Source organism: Dreissena polymorpha, chromosome 3, assembly GCF_020536995.1.
Source record: "Dreissena polymorpha isolate Duluth1 chromosome 3, UMN_Dpol_1.0, whole genome shotgun sequence".
Classification (NCBI taxonomy): Eukaryota; Metazoa; Mollusca; class Bivalvia; order Myida; family Dreissenidae; genus Dreissena; species Dreissena polymorpha.
In genome coordinates this window covers 62,949,173-62,961,346 of record NC_068357.1, presented here as the reverse complement: position 1 = coordinate 62,961,346, position 12,174 = coordinate 62,949,173, and the positions used below count along the sequence as shown (strand labels likewise).

General features: G+C 36.2%; 2 protein-coding genes across 3 annotated transcripts in view; one reads left to right on the top strand and one right to left on the bottom strand.

Moving 5' to 3' along the window:
• LOC127874436 (uncharacterized) overlaps positions 1-12,174 on the bottom strand; it is a 227,761-nt gene that overhangs the window by 173,450 nt on the left and 42,137 nt on the right. The window lies entirely within an intron of this gene.
• Positions 1-12,174, top strand: part of LOC127874434 (uncharacterized) — a 219,040-nt gene that overhangs the window by 189,847 nt on the left and 17,019 nt on the right. The window lies entirely within an intron of this gene.

The window sequence follows — 12,174 nt, the reverse complement described above, 5'->3', positions numbered from 1 at the left end:
GCTTGAAAACGACCGAAAAAAGGAGCAATAAGAGTCGATTTTGATTTGTAACGGTTTCTTTTTCGCAAATGACATGACCTACTTTTTCTTGTTTAAATCTATACAGCTAATAATGTTCTTTCAGAAAAGGTACAATTATGGGGGTCTTTATGTGCAACAGTTTGCTTTTTTTCGTTTGAAGTTTTCGCTTTTACATTGAATTCACGTGACTTAGAGGGATTCACAATTGAACGTTTATGGATGTAAACACACCGGTGTGTGGTGCTTTTCTTCAAATACCTCTTTAAAACTATTTTTCTTAAGAATTGCATAAAATACAGTTGCTGCTTATTGCAATGTGAAATACATAGGAATTACTGTATTTAATAAGCCTGTGTTCTTTGCCAAATAATGCGATGTGTAACGCAATCATTTACAGGCATATGCTGCACGCAACGTGAATTTTTGTCACCGATTTCAGGCGTATTCAATGATTTATTCTTAAATCTTAAGATATCGGCACACAATGCAAAAAAACTGTCCTTTATCGACAAACTATTTTTGCAAATGTATTTCAATAACTTTAGATACGTGCAAAAATAAAGTTATTGACGGTGCGGTTATATTCTTTCCAACCCGCACATGTGTAAACCCCTGTAAACCCCATTGATCCTGCACCCTGTAAACAATAAATTGTGAAATTCAGACTATTACCTCGTGCGTACTACGTCATCAGACTTTGAGTATCGTTGTCAGGTCTATTATCAGAAAATTCCAATTCACATGTGAGTAAGTACAACTTAATAAGGACAGAGCCTGTGTTGGGAAGCCCGATCGTTTCGTATTCGATCGGCCATGCGCGATACCCATGCCTCTTGCAAATAAAATGTATAATTAGTGATGTACATGTTCTAAAAACGCGAAGTAGCAGAATTCTTCATATACGGCTGATCGATGTATAATTTATGAACTTTAAATTTTCAATGACAGGTTGTTTTTTTATATACCCATTGTTGAACTATAAGCCATTTATAACAATTTCACATTCGACAGATTTATCGGCGTAGCTGTATTATAAGGGCATTCCACCACGACCCGATTCCCCACGATTTGTCCCGATTTCCAATACTTACCCATGTTATGAGATTTATCAACAGCCTTGAATTAGCCGAATAATAGATTCTGCTGAATTGGCGATATTGAAAATTATTGGGGTGCAGATTGCGTTTTGCAACGATGCTATCGGAATGTAAAGCGTAGAGCTGTCGTATCTTATATTAATCAAAGCGTTGAAGGCACTGAATTTGTTCGCTGTTGTATAATCTTAGACGCAACTCAGTTTTCAAAATTATGTTATAGTTTTTTATATCGCAAGTTTGAAATGACCACAACCAATTTAAATTTATAAAGAGTGTGTCTTTAAACACAGGTCTAGATGAGTTTTTTTTCCAAATCATTGATACAGCTAATCAGTGTGCACAGGCTAATCTAATTTGACATGCATTAAGCCCCGTTTCCCCTGAAAGCAGCCAATATGTACAGAGTTCAATGATAAACACTAGACTGGCCAACGTTGTCTTACAAGCTGTTATATACACACTATGTACTGTACCAGTGATAACAGGCAGATGCAGTGGTTACAGCAGACGCTTTTAGCATTCATGTGTCGTCTGCTTAAATTTAATGGAGTTATCCAAACACACGGATTACGGTTCCTACCGTAGCTAAGGCATACTGATTTGCAAAATTGCGTCTGCATTATTTGTGAGCTAACGCTCACAAGTAAAACTAATGAGAGGGTTTAGCACTTTCATACGCAAGTCTCCATATTAATAGGAAGTGTGTTAGTGTATTTCGAAGTTTATGAGGTCCTTTCACACCTTGGGCTGTGCGGACCCGAAGTGTGTCACAGCACTAGTCTGGGAACGCTTTCAGTCCTTGACTTACCCATGAATGACGACTGTACTGACTGAAATGTTTGGGACCGCTTTCAATCTGTGACTTACCCATGGATGACGACTGTACAAGCTTCTGTGTCTGGGAACGCTTTCAGTCCCGGACTAACCCATGAGGGACGACTGTACATACAGCTGTATCTGCAAATACTTTTAGTGACTCAATGACTATATCATCAAAACGACATACAGTCTGCTGTGTCTCATCTGGGAACGCTTTCAGTCCCTATCTTACTTATGTTGTGTCTGGGACGCTTATCTGACTGTATAGACTGTACAGTTGCTGTCTGGCATCGCTTTTAGTTTTTTACTTACCATGAAAACTCTACAAGCTGTTGTGTCTGGAATCACTTCCAGTCCCTGACTCACCCATAAAAGACGGCTGTACAGGCTGTTATGCATGGGAACACATTCAAGCCCTCACTTAACTTAGAGTGATGGCTGTACAGGTGCTTTGTAATGTCACACTTTTTGTTATTTGCATGTTACAATCGGCGCGTCCTTCTGCCATGTGCAGTACACATTTATATTAACCTTAAAAAGATTTTGAATGGGAGGATATCGATAGTTATTATGTAGGCCCAACAATACAAACTCTGAAGGGATCGTTTAATATGTATCCATATGGAATGTTAATTATGATAATGCGGAAAAGGATCTAAGCGTTCTCAATTCAGTCTAAATGGTGTTGATGTTATTAATTGACATGTCGCCAACTGTCAATCAAATCCTAATTTAAGAATTGATCTACCAATCAGCGATCGATTAATCGAGCGCGCAAGTTAGAAACGAACTGTCCGCCATTTTCTAGAAAAGCTATGTCTAGATTCATTTTTATTTCAACGAGTTTCTTTTGTTTTCCTCTTTAAAAAACGTAGATTAAAAATGGTTAAACGGTGTCAATGGGGATTATGTAACTCGGACAATCGATATCCTGAAAGATTAGTTGGTGGCATTGAATTTATATCGTTTCCAAAGCCGAAAAGAGATCTTGAGAAGTGTAAAAGATGGATAAATGCATGCGGTCGGCCCAACGAACAACTGAACGTCAACACTGTCAAAGACAATAACAATATCTAATTATCGAATATACTAGCAGATTTAAATAGTTCATGTTATCGATCTGATCATCACATAATAGTTCATGTTTTTTTAATAGTTTTATCAGTTATTAGGTGATTAATAGAAGCAAGGTTCATCTGCATTACTTTAAAAGAAATAAAACCTAATGAAGCCTAATTCATGCTGTGTTTTTATTACTCTGATAGTAATGCACTTTATTGTCTTTATACATGTTATTAGAAGGTGACACGTGATATCTTATCTTAAAAACGGTATCTACACATGTGCAGACATGTGGTGTCACCAATGAACGCTTTTAATCCACACTTGGAGATCGAATGCCTAGTTCTCATTTTTTCAACGAGTTCCGTTTATTTTGTTCGAAAAACAAAACAACGGAAATGAAATATGGCAAAAACGGTCTAAATAGGGTTTATGTAACTCTGACATTCGGTATCCTGAAAGATAAGTTAGATGAATTACATTTATACCATTTCCAACGCGGAAATGCGGTCTTGACAAGAGCGAGTGGAAGCTTCAATGTGTAGAATTACCGAGATCCCAATTATAGAACATTAATTTATTTCAAAAACTGGAAATGTCATATAAGCAATACTTAAGCATTATTAAGTATGAATTATATCACGTGTACATGTAAAATAATAGAGAATATTGGTACCTATTTTGACGAAATCCCCTTTATAAATCGAGTTGTGTGTGTGTCAGAAACCAGTAAAAACCATTTTATGTTACTATTTTAATAACAACGTATCGATAAATGCCATTGTATAAGAGTTATTATTACTTATATATTCAATAAATGCGGTAACTTGGGGGAAGTCGGTACTTGCGCGAGCGTCTGATACTGGTAGCTTTATAAAGTAGCCTGACCGAATTCCCCTTCATACAACGCTAATTAATATCAGACAATGACCAAACTGATTGTGTTGTTTTGCATTTTCAATTATAGAGATTGATTAATGTCCCATATGCAATGTTTAATATTATTAATATCAAAACTTATACGTAATAACATGTGGGATTTAGGTACCCACTCGGCGTCAGAAAGCGCGTAAAACTTCACCGAAATCCCTTTTTTAAAAACACAAAGTATATTTTCTATCAACATATTGCACTGAGTATTGAACACCAATGCAAACGTGACGAAACAGTTGAAAGTAGTTCACCATCAACTTCCAATGCTTCAGAAACAAACCACTTGAGTGTTGTTGAGTACAATATTCAAAACCTGATACAAAAAGATGTTCTTCATACAGGTCTACGAGAATTTTATATAATTGGTTTTACTTAAACATGGTTAAAAAAAATTCCATCTCATCTACAAATCTCGTCTTTGACGGTCTCCACTAACCAATCCGTAAGGACCGCCCACTCGACTAACATGGTGACGTTTCTACATACGTAAATGGAAATATTGAATTCAAACGCAGACTATATATGTTATTAAGTTACCTAGAATGAATATGGATGGAAATGTTTCCTTAAAAAATAAATCCATCTGTTGGTCGTCATTTTATAGACCGCCTAGTGCGGATAGAACATATATGAATTCCATTGAAGATTTAATAAGGCTAGCCAGAGAAATGAAATTAAATTAAATCATTAAATAAAATCATTAGTGCAGTTGATTTTAACATAAATGCTCTCGCATTTAAAAAGTCGGCACGAACATTTAATGAATTATGTCAACAACACGTATTCGGTATTCTAACAAAGACTTACAGATTAACAATGATGTAAGCACCTTTTAATAGCTCAATACAACAAATTATTAATTATTCTATATACAATTAACATATGCCAGTTTTTTCCATATGTTCATGATAATCAGTGGCAAGTATTTTGCACACTATTTACGCACACAGGTGGAAATAACGTACCCTGGATAGTATATGGGCCCAGGAGCCAAATATATTGAAATAAATATATAAAATCATGTTTAATGAGAGAAAAATTGAAGAGCCATGAAATAAAATCCCCACCCTCTGATATTGGAATCATAACAAAGTCATTAACTAGAATTTATCATAGACCTGTCTTCGCGGACCGCAAAAAAATGTCAAAAATAGCTTTAATCCAAAGCATCCCTTGGTCCTCTTATGGGCAATTGGACAAACTTTCAAAAAAATGTACTTCAAAGAAATCTGTTCAGCCGTTTACTCACAGTCGGCCGATAACCAAGCAATATTTCGAGCCCGTTTGTCCATCCGAATAAATCTTGGATGTACTTTCAAACAATATTTTTGAGTTTTCTCCACTTAAGCGATAGCTCGCGTTCTATTTCTTTAAAACAACAAAGCATGTCACATAATGCATGCATATTCAACCACTTACCCCTCAAAACTAATTCCAAAAGTTTATATTTTCTTTGCAACAACTTTTTTAACCCTAAATTAGATTTACTTGAAAACGAAAGTCTTCATTGCGTTTGAACCCGGCTTTGCAGTGAATTACACTGACAGAGCCAGGCACAGAATGATCCAATCAACAACAACAACGACGCTTTGACAAATGTAAATAAATGAAAAATACTTACTCATTCTGATTGTATTGAAATTAGTTTTTAGGGGTAGGTGGTTGCATATGCATGCATTAAGTGACATGTTTCACAATGTAAATCATAAGCTTCAACTGAGGTTTACATAATACAAGTTGTTATTTTTTTAAGGGTGTCGGCTCTTTCGGACCCAAGCTCTTTCGGCCCCGGTTTTTTCAGGCTCATTCGGCCCCAATTTCAGGCTCATTCGGCCCAAGCACCAGGCTTTTTCGGCCCCATTTTTTATTTGAATAAATAGTTGAAAATATGTTGGTCGAAACAATTTAAAACTATGTAATATTGTTTATTACAGAAATATATTGTCTTTATTGAGGATTAATCCATTTGAAATAAGATTTTCTTGTCTTTTGCTTCAGGTATATCGTCGTCGAAATACAAAGAATAGATACAGCCGCCGCAGTGCTCCAGCTAGGCCTCAATTTGAGGGCGCCCCGCCCTGCCCTCCCGAACCTCCGCCCTGCCCTCCTGAACCTCCACCCTGCCCCCCCCCCCCCCCAAAAAAAAAATAATTTTTTTTTACATATGTTAATAGATACATCTCTTATTACATTACAAGTAACTAATTTATTTCTCACTGTAGACATTATATTTTAATGGTTTAAACTTTAATAATAATGGGAATAATATATTCTAACAATTATTAATAACATATAAATTAACATGCATGCGGAAGCATTCCAGAAAAGCCCGCGCACTCGAAAGTGCCCTTTTGACAAAATTCTGCGTGTCAAAAGTGCCATTTTGGCAAAAAAGCCACCCTGCCCTTTTTAAATCCTAGCTGGAGCACAAGAGTATGGAACGGCTTTGAAAATAAAACAAACTATATATAATTCCTATTACATATATTTGGATAATTTGAAAGTTATAACAATAAGGAAGACATACGTCTTAACAACACAATACATTAATTTACTATACTGTAATTACATAATACATAATTTACTGCACACAGGTTGTTAATTTTATTAATAACTCAATTACACCATCATAATAATCATCATATTAATATTAATCATCATCATTCATCATCAGAGTCACAATCATCAGCATAATAATAAGAATCATCATCATAATTATCATCATCATCATCATAATCATCATAAGAAATATCAGTATTTAAATCATCATCATTATAATAATCATCATATTAATATTAATCATCATCATTCATCATCAGAGTCACAATCATCAGCATAATAATAATAATGAAATTTCGGTCTGGGCCGAAAGAGCTTGGGTTCGAAAGAGCCTGCTACCTTTTTTTTAACATACACAAATATTTGCACCTAAACATTTACTCTACAAGTACACATTCTTTAAAAGAAAACAAATCTGGTCTATTACTTAAGATGCATCGTATTGTATTGTGTCGAACTTAGTTGAATTTCAAGCAAACAGTGTCACAAGATAACGGTATTTGCCATTGCAGTCTGATAATCACTTGCTAAGTAAACTAAATATAACAAGCAATATTGTGATCTTCATGCATCTCAGAATGTCAATTTCGAATTGAATATAAACTGATCGAAAATATATTTGGTTGTAAATTAACATGATAACCGGTATATAGTTTTCAACTTCAGATTCACAGCTGATGCGTTTTATGGTTGTTCGGCCTTGTGCAGTTACCCTCTTTAGTATTTTACCACGTGCAACATACAGCAGTTGTGCATGGAGTTGGGCCAGATCTTCATTTATGAAGATTATTTCCTGTCCGCTGCATGACTTGAGTTCACGTCTTCTATTGTACATCTTTTGCCTTGCCCAATTGCGTGTGAACTTTACTATTAGGGTGGTGTTTAGCGTTTTCCAGTCCTGTGTGAGCGTCTATTCCATCGACAGACAAATCAACACCCAGGGTCATCATCATCCAAACCCTATTTGATTGCCCAACGGACTTTTTTTTTCATTTCCAAGTTCATGAGAATGTGCCCTTTAATTTAAACCAATCCGTTATTAACTTAAATCCGTTATTGACCAGGCGACTGTATTTAAGTAAACGTGGTTTTGAAATAGATTTTTGCACTTTCGATTTAAAATCATCTCACTAGTTATTTTAAAGTGAAAATGTGTTTTAGTTTAAAGTAAAATAATATGCATTTTTTTATTATTGTGTGATGGGAAACAAAATTTAATAAAGTAAGCTTAAATGATACTACGAAGAATAACTAATTTTAAAGACCTTACCGGCAGTATAATCGTGGCGATTTTTATCCCAACAGCGTTTTTACTTGCCTGAATCTGTTATCTGATATCTATATGCCCTCTCCACCATTGGGACCATCCATAAAGTACGTCACACTATTTTTGACAATTCCCCCCCCTCTCCTTTCGCAAACTGTCACAAATCTCACACCCCCCCACCACCACCACCCACCCCAAGTACGTCACACTTTCGAACATTTATTCAAAATTTAATCTAAAACACACGCACACTGTCCGGGGCAGTGCACTCAAGCAGAAAGTGTGACATCGTCTCCTCTGCATCGTTGCAAAGCGCCAAGTTGAATCAACTTCACTATTGTTGAAACGTGCACGCGTTCTATGATGTATATATGTTCCTGTCATTTATTGTAACTTTAAAATGTCTCTATTAGCGTCCCAGGATGATCAGGTTGAGGTTTTTGTAAGGAAATTGTTAAAGTTTACTCTTGTTCAAGGATTTCGCAAATAACAAATCTTGCCAGTGACTATACATTTCGGGTTTAGCTCTTTTTTTACGGATTGGTTTGTTCACATGGGTTTCTTACATTTTTTTCTTGACCACACAAGTCATATTTTTTAAACAACTTTTGAACTTCTTTTCTTAGCACTAACTTCGCGTAGGGCTAGACGCGTTTTGATTGAATTATCTTTTTGTAGTCACACTCAATCAAATGTCATAATATCGCTTTTATGGTTAATATTTTCGATTGGGAGGATACCACACAACAGATAGTCGACAGCATTTAGAGTATTTATGTGTAGCATAAACATCTGCTTTATTAACCGTTTCTGCACCAGCTCTTAGTTGTCTAAGAGACTATGACATGGTAACACAACTTCCAAGCCATACAGCATAAGATTCACTTATATTTGGATAGCGTGTGGAGCTGATCGTGCATCAAGTCCTCCAGCACCATGGAGGCCACTTGACATGAAGATGTAAACAACGTTTTGAGTGTTATTATCAACGTTATTTTCAGCTGTTTCTGTCACTGTAGTTGCTCCCAAAAGTCCAAGATTTGTGTTACAGTTAGACTTTTATTGTCGTGGGAGGGGGGGGGGGTCAGTTGAGAGCATTAAAATGACTTAAGTTAAAGTATATATCTTCCACGATTCGAAAAATCCTCAGCCACTGCTGGAAATATGGCATTAATATAAATAGTATCTACACATGCAGTTGAATTGCATTTAAGAGTTTCTATCGAGCACCCAAGATCGACGGATTCCAAAGGATGTAAATATTGTCTAAGTAGACCTTAAAGAGTTCCGTACTGAGCATCCTTCCCAAATGCACTCCTTTATTTAGGTTGAAAGGCTCTTATAACGCACCGTTCCATTTGACAACACTACTTGCATCTAAATAGATATTCTCTATGATTATTTATGTGTATTTTCCTTAGATTACCTTAGATTTTTCGGCCGATGTTTATTTATTTGAAAAAAAAACCTGTGAAAAGTTATTTATGAGTTATATTTATATATATTTATATCTATCTATATCTACAACACATGTTCCAATGTGTTAATCTACATCGAAACCCCATTATTGTGTTAACTAATTATGTCACACCACTATTAAGAAGATGTCTACAGTATGGATTATGGAAATGTTTGAGTAACATCTAATGCTTAGGCAGTATGTACGTGCATTTTCTATCACAACAGCTAGGGGTTGTCCGGCGAGCGAAATGGTTGGTTCCCTCATTTCTCAACTAGGCGTCCTGGGTTCAATTCAGGTTCCCGCAGCATGTGAGTTAATTGGTGGTCACTATACCGGACAGGTGGGGTTTCCTGCGGATACGCCGGCTTTCCCACAACACTAGACCACACCAACGAAGAACGAAATAGTTGAAAATTGCAGCTATAATTCAAAATTAATCCCAACTTTCGTGAGTCTAGAAAGTTAATTAGGTAGGAGTGCTGGGGCACACGCCGGTGCCACACATAGCCTCTGGCTCTGAAAGGACCTCATAAACTTATGAAATACTCTCACACAAAACACAAAACAGTCAGTGGCTGTCCATTTAGCGCAGTTATTAGCACACCGGCTTCTCGCCCTATGCGCCGATTTCAAATCGGTTCCCGGAAGCATGTGAGTTTTGTTTGTGGTCACCATACCAGACTGGTTGGGTTTCCTCCGTGTACTTCCCCCCTCAACACAAGACCATTCGAAAGTTTAAAATCTATCACTAACAATTTTACAGCTATAATTCAAAATTCATCTTAACATTCGTTATTTTAATAAGTTAAGTCGGATGCTGGAACACACTCTTAGTTCACACATAATGCAGCCTCATGCGCGGAAAGACCTCATAAATAGAAATAAACACACAGAACAGGTAGTTCTGCTCAAGACCTTACATGTATCTGAACAAATATTTATATGATAATATGTGATTACTTATTAACGCGGAAAAGCTTATTTTATACAAGATTAAGATAACACATGAACAAAACGTTTAGATACTTTACATGACAATATGTAAGTGAGCAAACAATAACAAAATAATTTGTCTTTAGATAAATACTAGTAACCCAAAATAAATTTTTGAAGTTAGTCTTTACGTACAGCAACACATAGTCCTGTTTTCAAACATTTTAATATCAAATTTAATTGTTGTTCTCTTTTAAAACAATATGGGAATATTACATCTTTTATAAATTCTTGAAAAGAAGAAAGTGACAGCATTTGAAGAATAAGAAATTTTAGGAGATAAGAGGAAAATTCATTTTAAATTATTGGTTATTATGAAGTTGCTGCCCCAACAACATACCTGTTATCTGTCTGTGAATGTTTCTTTATACAGAGATATGAAATGTTTTGATAAAACATGCATATGCTAAGTTATGGTCAACAGAAGAAAGGAAATTAAAATATTACTTTTCTATTAATACAAGTGTGTTGTATTGAGCTTGTACATATTCAGGGATGTCATTTAGTTTTTAGGACGCAAGATTATTTCCAAGAGTAGAAGGGGAAGAGATGGTTTTATTATACTTGAGCTTCAAACAAGAAGCGGGAGCAAGATCTGATCTAGAGCAACTACGATTTATACATTTATTTCTAAAATATATTGCGTGTTGTTATATGGGTCAGAAATATGGGGCATAAAAACAAGCTCATGTACTGGAAACATTAATGTAAAGGTTTGTAAACGATTTTTAAAATTGTCCATAAATGCATGTAATGGTGCAGTTTAAGCTTACTTTGGCGGATATCCTATTAATATTAAGTCTTCTAAACGATGTATAACATGCTGGTTAAGAATACTGATAATGTCAAATAAAAGAAGTATCAGACAATGCTATGTTATGAATCGCTGCTATGATGGTAATAGTTTCGCATCATGCTGTTTAAAGAATTATATAGTGTTCAAGCACATCTGGATATGTGTGAGATCAACAAAATGTCGGTAAACCAATTGTGTTTAAATCATAATTGTCAGAGATTAAAAGGGGATAACATACCAGTACATACAATTATGGCTTATAAGTATTACCATAACCTTATTTGTGTTAAAGGAACTTTAAGCAGTTTTCTATACTAATTTAACCAATTTAATAGACGCCTGCTCGGTCCGTAAATTAAATGACGGACTAAATAATTGCCGGTAGTTGCTTTCAATGATGTGATTATTTGAAATAAAATGTTAATTGAATTAAGCGCCAGGCCTGGTAGAATCAACAAAGTTATATTAAGTGTACACGTGAAGTTGTTCATTTAAGTCCCGTGTACGTAATACCGTTAGGGCCATTGTGGTTACACATTAAAATTCAGAGGGTGACAATGCGATAGTACGATGGAGACAATGCGATAGTAAGATGGCGACAATGCGATAGTACGATTGCGACAATGCCACAACGCGATAGTGCGATGGCGACAATGCGATAGTACGATGACGACAGTGCGTCAATACGATGGCGACAGTGCGATAGTACGATGGCGACAATGCGATAGGGCGATAATACCGTGACGACAGTGCGACAATATGATGGCGACAATGCGATAATACGATGAGACAATGCGACAATAAGATGGTGAGAGTGCAATAGTACGATGGCGACAATGCGGAAGTGCGATAATACGATGACGACAGTGCGACGATACGATGGCGACAATGCGATATGACTATCGCATTGTCGCCATCGTACTATCGCATTGTCGCTATCGCGTTGTCGCATTGTCGCCATCGTACTATCGCATTGTCGCCATCGTACTATCGCATTGTTGTCAACGTACTATCGCACTATCGCATTGTCGCCCTCTGGATTTTAATGTGTAACCACGATGGCACTAACGGTATTCCGTACCCTTGAGATCTGACACGACACCTGAAAATAATTACCTGCCCATCAGTAATTCTGCAGGGATAAATGAAATCGAAAGTGATGCAT